This window comes from Hetaerina americana, unplaced genomic scaffold (genome assembly GCF_022747635.1).
Source record: "Hetaerina americana unplaced genomic scaffold, ioHetAmer1.1.p SCAF_9, whole genome shotgun sequence".
Classification (NCBI taxonomy): domain Eukaryota; kingdom Metazoa; phylum Arthropoda; class Insecta; order Odonata; family Calopterygidae; genus Hetaerina; species Hetaerina americana.
In genome coordinates this window covers 19585123-19595054 of record NW_027287538.1, presented here as the reverse complement: position 1 = coordinate 19595054, position 9932 = coordinate 19585123, and the positions used below count along the sequence as shown (strand labels likewise).

Below are 9932 nucleotides of genomic sequence, written 5' to 3'. Positions count from 1 at the left end.
AGAATTGCGCTAGGCAAAGAGGCTTTCACAAGGAGGTGGGAGTTGATGACGGGGACTTTGAGTGAGGAAGTTAAGAAAAGACTCGTAAAAACTTTGATTTGCAGCGTAGCTATATACGGTGCGGAAACGTGGTCATTGAAGCAGGAGGATAGACGTAGACTGGAGGCTTTTGAAATGTGGGTGTGGAGAAGAATGGAGAAGGTGAAATGGACAGAGAAGAAAACAAACGAGGAAGTACTTGGTATGGTGGGCGAAGAGAGGGGTTTGTTGGGAGCAATCCTATTGAGGCAGGTAAAGTGGATGAAGGGGGTGTTGACCGGCAGTGGGATGTTGAAGACTGCGATAGAGGGGAGAATGTTTGGCAAACGATGAAAGGGAAGGAACAGGATAGGGGTGTTGGACGGGATGAAGGGAGGAAGAAAGTACTCAGAGATGAAGAGGGACCTGATATAGAGTAGGATGATGGGGTTTGTGTTTTTTTGGGAGTAATAAAATGTTTGTTTGGTAGTTGTGTCCATCCAAAAATCTACCTGAACCGGTAGATTATCTAATAATAGATAATATTATTATACATGTCTGGTACTAACATATATTATAATGCATGTCATTTGACATCTTACTCAGAGCCTTTTTCAGGCGGAAGTGTTATAGCTCAGAGGATTCAAAATATGTAGTCAATTTAGGTGTCAATTTAGTCAATGAGGTCATCAATAAAACAGGTTCCAGGTCATATTATGTTACTTATTTATGGTCAGTATTTGTAATTTTTTATTTCATTGAAAATATGCATCAAAATCTTTTATTTTCTCGAAACAGGCATTTTCCACGACCACCCATAAGTATCATTATCCCTCGATGACCCAATTGTAATGCATTCACTTCTGTGTACGTCTTTCCCGCATCAGTCTCTGATGTAATTATACGTTAGGTTTCGGAGTCAAAACGAATTCGATCAGAGACAGGCCACCACGGGTTATTTTAAACCGGATATGGAAAATGATTTTCCAAGAATAACGCTCCCCAGGTGCGAGTCATCTCAAAAAAGAAATTGGCTTCGAAAACAAATGACAAGTGCCCTTTCTATATATATATATATATATATATATATATATATATATATATGGAACCCGGGGTCTTGCCAAATAAATTTTTAAATATCGCATTCACTCAGTGCTTTAAATATCTTCTATTCATTGGACCACTTTCCATTATCTAATATATATATAATCGAAATAGCCCAATTATAATAAATCGAAATAGCCCAAAAACTAAAAAATCTGCGTAGTCTTAGCTTTGTCTGGGAATCGTGAGTCACTATTAATGATGGTATAAAGAAATCAATTCGGTTTTTGACGGACACTAAAAAATTATTTTAGATACAATTTCAACAGGCCTTTCTTTTGGTTCAATGAATCATGACGCACAGTACAATTTCTCAATTGCGGGGAGAGAGAAATTACTCTGTAAACCTCAGCACGAAATCCACTGACGGGATCCGGTTTTCCACAAATTACCCAAACCTTTCGACACCTTTACGTTCTATGTCAGCTGAAGATGACGTAAGTCATCGGGAACCCGGGGTCTTGCCAAATAAATTTTTAAATATCGCATTCACTCAGTGCTTTAAATATCTTCTATTCATTGGACCACTTTCCATTATCTAATTGAGTCCACGGAGGTTTTTGGAAGCCATTGCCGAAGGAGCGACATCATCTCGTGCATTGGAGATATAATTCTTGTATCAAATAGCGAGGTAAAAATATATACTTGGCTTTTTCACAAATTAACTTTTCAGGAATAGGTTTTCGCACAGGGTATTAGATTCTACGCAAAATGCTTTGGCTTCCTGTACAAGAAAATGTATCTGGACAACCAGGTTAACGAATAATAGGCTTTCTTTTTAAAGAAACCTCGTCGACAAATAAATATTTTTATGTGAGGGAAGATAAAAAGATAGTTTTACCCCTTCATAATCTTGGAGGTTTGCGTAACAGAGCCGGGAACAGTCTATTTCTAACAAGTGCATAATTAGCGGAATATTCTCATAAATTATATATTTTTTCAAAAAATTCCATGAACACAATACCGAAGCAGGTCCAATGTTATGATAAAGTATTTGTGTAGGAAACGATATTTCTTTTGAATGATAGAGAAGAAATTACGCGTATTTTCGAATTTATACCCAGGCAACAATTACAGAGTGTAAAAATCATTCGCCTTGACTGGGATCCCAGTCAAGGCGAATGATTTTTACACTCTGAAATTGATGCCGCGGATTTGCCGCGTTGCGCATTAGCGGATGACTCCGTTAAAAGCTACTGCTGCGGCATCTCCCGCAGTTTCTTTGGAATTTATACCAAGGAATAAAATGAACTTCGCAATTCGGAAACTCAAACTGGAAACGAGAACTCGATACATATCAAGCAGTGGAATGACAACATTATTTGCCGAAATCATCACATGAAAAGAAAATTTCAAAGGGCAAATAAATCGCATTGTGCTATAACTCGTGGAGTATTCCAGCTACCAACCTAATTATCGTGAGTAATCATTACATATTCATATTATACCTAAGAAATTCTAAAGTCTAAAAATAGAGGTTTATATTTAATGGAATCCAAAGAACAGCGGGAGATGTCGTAGAAGTAACTTTTAACGAAGCCATCCGCTAATACGTATTAAAATGTAGAAATTCCAAAGTGTTAAAATCATTCACCTCGACCGAGATTCGAGCCCCAATTCCTCAATGTCTGAGTGTTAGAGGACGTCTCGGTACTTGGAAAAAGTACTAGGCCGGTCATCGAGGGATCCGGGTTCGAATCTCAAGTCATGGTGAATGGTGTTTAAACTTTGAAATTTCTGCAAGTTAATGGCATATTTCCATCAAGTCAATAGATTTCATATCCATAACGACTGCTTCAAGCCTATTCTTTGAATAAGAATTAGGTTAGAAAGAATATATTATATCAATAAACGGAATGATTCATCATTTTATCACAATTCAGTTTTTCGAAAGCTGAATTAAATTGTAGAATTCGTTTTTATTTTGATTTCTTATATAAATAATGCACATAGACAACATTTTGAGTAAAATAAATTTTTTCCGATATAAAAGCATCAAGTGTCCATCTTTTCAAATAATAAACTCAATACTGACTCATTCCACTAGTCTTACAATGTATTCAAGTGTGTTTCTTGGGGTCAATCTCGTCCAATCTAGAATTTATGTATTTCTGGCACGTCTACTGGCCTGGCAGAATTTTCAAATGGTTATCACAGGTGAGGTTGGTTTTCTTAAAATAAATGAAAATGCTTCACAAAAGATAGGAGAGCAAGGATAAAATATCGCCAATAACACGGATTTAATTGAACGAGGAGAATACGTATGTGTGATGTTTTATAAAATATATTAACCATATAGCGATTTTTAAATATAAATACAGTAGTCCCAATTGTTTTTAATGATCGAATATTCCTTATCTAGATGAGCGCCCTTAAAGAATTGACTTAAAATAAATTACGTTAATCAAATTAACAAATGGAATTATCCAAGCGTAGTGAAATATTAAAAAAGTAAATTATTATTTGAACAATCGAAGAAAATCAAATGCTTAGCAAAACGATATTTGAAAGGGAACTATAAAATTTCGATATTAACCAGTATGTATAAATTATTTAAAAAACAATAAGCAGCAAATGTCGTAATAGATAAATGAATCAATTCATAGCAAATGACATTTACGATTAACTACGATAATTAAATGTGTGAATGGCAATGATTCGTATGCGGAACCCTCCGCCGAGGGCATATAATCGAACACAGTTTGAGCAATTTAATTAATAAGTGGCAATTTTCCACAAAATAAAATTGGATACAACCGGTTTTTATGTAACTACATCATCACCTGATGATGATGATGTAATTACATTGAAACCGGTCATCTTCGATTTTATTTCGTGGAAAATTGCCAATTTTTAATTAATCATGATATTCCACCATATCAGGCCTGAAACGTCTCTTTTTATGCAGTTTGAGCAATTATACCTAATGTTTGTTCATCTTTATAGCCGTCCACGAATTCCATTTTTAGAGTACCTTAATTAAATAACTATGTTAAATTTAAATTAATAAATAAACTAATTTGTTTACCACCAAGAAGTCATGACAAGAAGTTTTCAAGAAAATCATTAGCAGAATTTCATTTTTTTCATCCATGTATGTTAATGTAAGTTCATATGAACCATATACGAAACGGCTACGGTTCAAGATGGATTTCTAGTGAAAATGCTTACATTAATTAAAATGCATACGGGAACTCAGGAGTACGCACGAAGTAATCCGTAAATATGTGCTTGACGTGAGGTATATTTGAAGACAGGAGAGTATGGAAGAAATCAGCACAAGGTAACAAGTTTCCATATGTTTCCTGAAATAATAGAGATTTATATTGATTTGTTCGCAGTGATTACCTCGAAAATGAAACGGCATGAAGGGTAGGAATATGTGCAAGGTATAAATATCCCCCTCACAGTCATAGCTATTGTAAATTTTAATTATATTTTTAGACAATATCTCAAGTATTGAGAGGAGTAAGACATATTATCACCCGTTTTTTTCAAATTATACGTGAAAGATTTGGTTAGAGGGGCAAGGGAAGAACTGGCAATAGGAGAGAAACTCGATGGGGAATACATAAAATCAGAAAGATCTGCTTATTGTCAAACATCTATCGAAACCAAGATTAGTCCATCTAGCAAGGGTTTACATGCATTGCGGAACGCACTAGATGATCAGCGCGATAGGAATTAGCTGATAATAATTCAAAACATTACTTTGATTATGGTGTTTTCGATAAGGAAGAAGGCCAAGTCAAAAGTTAAAGTTAAAGGGAAATTTCTAGAGCAAACGGAAGAGTTCACTTAACTTAGATATGGTTAAAGTAGTGGGGACACACAGGAGAAGAATTTATTCAGGCAAAGAAGCCCAGGAATGGTAAGAGGGTCTGAGAGAGGGTTGTTGGGGGAAATCGAAAGGAGTCAGAAAAGTTAGTTGCTGAGAATTTGAATCGGTGGTAGGATGTTGAAATATACTATAATAAAGAGGGAGAACGTTAGGTAAACAAGGTGGGGTGGGGAAAGGATAGGCGCATATTTGACGGAATGAAGGGAGTTAAAATATATGTGGAAACGAAGAATGGTTTAATGTTGTTAGTGAGGTCTAGGTATACCTTGCCAGACGAAGCTAAGAAATGTAATCATGTTTAGTCTGTGTCAACCAAAAACCAGCCTAAACTGTAGAACATCAATTATACTAATAATAGTAATAATCTCAGGCATTAGTGCGGCACGGAGTTGGTATTTTTTCCGATTTTGGATAGAACAAATATTTCACATGAAACCGGTATTAGGGACTTTCTGTGGAGTCCCACTTTGCTCCAACTACCTATCCAAGTAATATTTCTCTTCTAACCTTTCGATTAACCCCGATATGGGAAACTTCTCATTCCCTTTTCTTGGGGGGAAGAGGTCACCGAACTACAAGTAAAACACGAAGCATCAAAGCCCCCCTTCGATCTCGACCCACTCGAAAAGGTTTGAAATTTTCAGGGGGAAAGTGATCGAAACGAATAAGGAAAGGGAATTTTTCGACATAACCACAGCTGAGGAATGGGGATGTGTGTGTCGGGGTGTGGGGAGAGGGATGGAGAGGGGTTAGAAAAAGTCGCCCCCCTTTTATACCAAGTTTGGAGAGGGGTTTGGGGGCGCGAGAGGGTGGTGTGTCTGGGGGTATTTGGCAATTGGTCGGATTCAGTGAAAACGCCGGGAAGGAGCACTTTAGGACCTCGAGCCCGCCCACAATTGGGCCACCACTTTTGGGCCTCTACCCCCACCCATTGCACCCTTTGGCGCTGCCTCTTGTGTCGAGAAGCGTGTACCCCTTTCGTCTAATTCCGCGTGACGAAATTAGCGCGGCGACCAAAATCAAACCAACGATCCATGAGCCCATGAGGAAACCTCCACAAGAGTATTTTCTTTCTCTCTGTGAGAAGTCAACGCTCGCTGCCTAGCGACCATCATCATCAATCTTCCTACTTACGTTACCTAGCAGTTTCTCAAACAGGCAAAAAAAATCTCGTTTCTCAAGCTACGTTTTCATTCATCCGGTTTTGCTTCGCCAAAGACGGCTCAGCCAATCAAGACGCAGGTTGCCAGTGCAGGTTGCTACGTTATTGGAGTTGTCCATCTCTTAATTCTCTCAAGCATTGGGAAATCTTCGCTCGCCGCTTATCATTTGTTAATCTCCCATCAAAACCACATACCTTTAACATATATACACGGAGCGTTATGTCATAATATAGAGGCAAACATAAGAACCAGGGTGATAACAGGATATCGGGTACATCCACGGGTATCTGCATCGTACATTACTGATTAAATTATGGATGCATGGAAATATTAGTGAATGGAAGTATATCCTTTCACAGGTTTGTTATTTTACCGTCTAAGCACGAAAGTTTTAAAATAAAAATTAATTTCCACTTGCCCCTGCTTATCTAAACATTTCACATTACATAATGTCTCAAATAGAAATTCATTTGACATATACATATATTACATCTCAATTATGATAATAAGTTATCCTCCCACTGAAAGAGCGTAAGTAAACTGGATAAACGAGTTGAAAGGGGACCACCATATCACGCCTGAAACGTATCTTTTTAATAGAGTTGAAAGGGGATTCTTTTGCTTCAATATTGAATTCTAAAACGTTGTTCGAAGCGCTTTTCTGTAGAATATTTTCATCGAAGGATATTTGTTGCTGGTTAGCATGGGTCAAAATTATTCCTTTGATTTTTAAATTTTGTTGATCATGACCCACTAACGTGTTCAAATGCTTTTCAAGAAATGAAAAAAATAATAGATGATATGGAAATACTGAAAAGCACCAAGAAAATGACTCATGATGAACGCACCAAAGATATGTTAAGGTGAATATAATTATTGATTAAAAACTGTCATAACGTTTAGATAAAGAGTATAAATGTTATTTTAATGCACAATATTAAAAGACAAAATAGATAAAGGTATATAATTTAAGAGAAGAGTGCCTAATATTATAAATAAATCGTGGATAGAAAATCATTAGGAAGTTTACTATTCGATTGCTACTTTACAACGTTAGATCAAATTTTAAAAATTGTTAATTTTTATTAATAGTATTTCTTATCAAAGAATATTGTTAGGAGTTGGTAGATAGCCAGGTGGTAACATATTCTCTATGCACATTTATGCATACGATTTCACACTTTTCACTATATGAAACTATCATTTGATTTTTATTGAATCTTTTATTGACTACTTGTATGCATATATACTTTGCTTGGGAAGGGCTCGAGTAGTTCATCTACATCTACACGAATTCCCCGCGACACACCATAAAGGTGTGTGGCAGGTGGTGCAAGCACCAGGTGTGGTGGGTTAAGGACTGCTGAGGGAAAGGAAGGGAAAAGAAAAAAAAACATTCCCTAAAAACATTTTAAAATATTGCAAATTTATTTGTATGCTGGCGAAAATTTAGTTCAAAATAAGTTTTTATTTTATTTTATGAAATTTTTCTTTGTTATACGAAATCTCCACCCGTAAACTAAAATAAAACCATCGCAAAACCAAATCAGGGTAACTATCCAAAATCATTATTTTTCTCATGAACCCGACAATTTTAATCACACGAAAGAAAGTACTTACACGCAACAAAATTAAATAACAGGATACGTCTATTCAAATCATGCGGTAGAACGATTAAGAAGATGGGAACATTAAATACTAGTATAAAAAATAACGTCCAGGATATCGACAAAATATATACACTGCCAATTCTAATTTTCTTCTACGCGATTGCTATCATGCCTATTTTGACCTCTAATAGTTCGAGGAAAATATGGCATTTCATATCTATCCGTTATACTATCTATCTCTCCGATTTTACGTTGGTGATCTGATCCACCATATTAAGTCTTGCCTTGTACTTTGTCTTTAAAACCCTTAGATACGTGATCTGTTTCCAATTTACGCACAACGCTCAAATTTAACATGTATTTAAACCTCCGGTCAACTAGTGGCTCTCATCCTAATTATTTCAATAGTCTCGTGACACTTCTACCTTCTTCATAAAAACTTTTCATGAAACTAGCTGCTCTTCGTTACACTCGATCTAGTTCTAAAATTAAGCCTACTTCGAGAGGATCCCGTAGAAAATTTCTTGAAAACTTCGTCCATAACGTTATCTATACAAATATAAAACAACTATTTGAGTAATTGAAGCGCTCTATCATCATGTAAGTAAATTATTGAATCCTAAAATTAGGCCGTGGATGTCAAAGGATGCAGAAGGTTCTCTCTCAGCCAAGGTTTTTGAGCGACCTTGTTGTCTGGCAACGACTCTGCGGAAGTTCCTGGATAAGAATTTCATCAAACCGTGGCGCAAAAATATCCACCGGTTTTAGCTTCAGCATTTTGCGATTAATGAAAACTCTAAAATGGACGATCAGATGTATATAAATACTGATTGCATATTCAACGTAATTTGGCACACACTTTTAAAAGTGGATAGTGCGATTCTTCCTCATTATTACTTGCATGGCTCGAATAGAGTCATCATGAATTTTTGCCAGAAGGCCAGACAGTAAACAAAGAGTATTATTTGGGCGTTATGAGACGTTTGCGTGAAGCAATTCGCCGAAAGAGACCAGAAATGTGGGCAGAAAACTCGTGGATTTTGCACCATGATAACGCACCGTCGCACAGTGCTATCATTATTCGTAATTTTTTGACGAAAAATGCAACAAATACCATCCAACAGCCACCGAATTCACCTGATTTGGCTCCCTGTGACTTCTTTCTGTTCAATCGAGTTAAAAAACCATTACGGGGAACGCGTTTTAGCAGCCGAGAGGAAGTAATGGAAAAATCGCAGGAAGCACTGATGGACATACCGAAAACCGAATATAAAAAATGTTTCGAGGATTGGATCAAGCGCTGGCATAAGTGTGTTGCAGTCGATGGGGATTACTTTGAAGGGGACAATATAGATTTAGATGAATAAACTTGTATTTTTAATTTTCTGAATAAATTCCGGGAAATTTTTGATCAAGGTAGTATAACATCCCAAGTTGTTAGTGGTGGGATATTAACGGGCATGATAGATAGGAGAACATAGGGATAAACCTGTAAGAGCAGGTGAAAATATGTTCTTTCTGCTACCTTGGGAGTGTAATTACAAGAGACCACAGATGCAGTGAAAAGAAGGACAGCCTTGGTGAAGAATGAATATGGTAATAAAAAGAATCTTTTAGGAAACAAACACATGAAATTGGAAAGTAGAACATCCTTTGCAGAAAGGTTTATTTGGAGTACATCATTATAAGGATGCGAAACTTGGACATTGGAAAAGTGGGAAAAGGCTCGGTTGGAAGCGATGGGAATGTGGATTCGAAGAAGGATAACAAGAACAAGACGGACGAACAAGAAAGGCAACAAAGAAGTATTGAGAGAAATTAAAGAGGAAAAGAATTTAGAAAGAGAGATGGAGCAAAGGAAAATTAAAGTTATTGGGTACGTTCTCAGACGAAAAATTTCTTGGAAATTATAATGTAGGGGAAAATATTAGGAATAACAGGAAGGCCAACTTCTCACAAGACCACTCACCAACTTCATTTGTCATCGCCTGCTGAATGATCCGTCCAGAAATGTTTTCATTGCAAATACCCATATAAAGCTCCGTTAAGCAGCAGATATTAGAGTTTTGTGTATGTTAATAGGGAAGTTAAGTATGCCATCATGCCGATGAGAACGAAAAAAATGTTTCCGCTCAGGATCGAACTGAGGACCTTCCGCGTGTAAACCGGATGTGATGGCCACTACACCACGGAAAC

At 36.7% G+C, this 9932-nt stretch overlaps 1 non-coding gene across 1 annotated transcript; it reads right to left on the bottom strand.

Annotated features, from left to right (window-relative positions):
• Positions 1–9859: 9859 nt before the first annotated feature.
• Positions 9860–9932, bottom strand: TRNAV-UAC (transfer RNA valine (anticodon UAC)). Its single transcript has one exon. It is a non-coding gene; the product is annotated as a tRNA-Val (tRNA).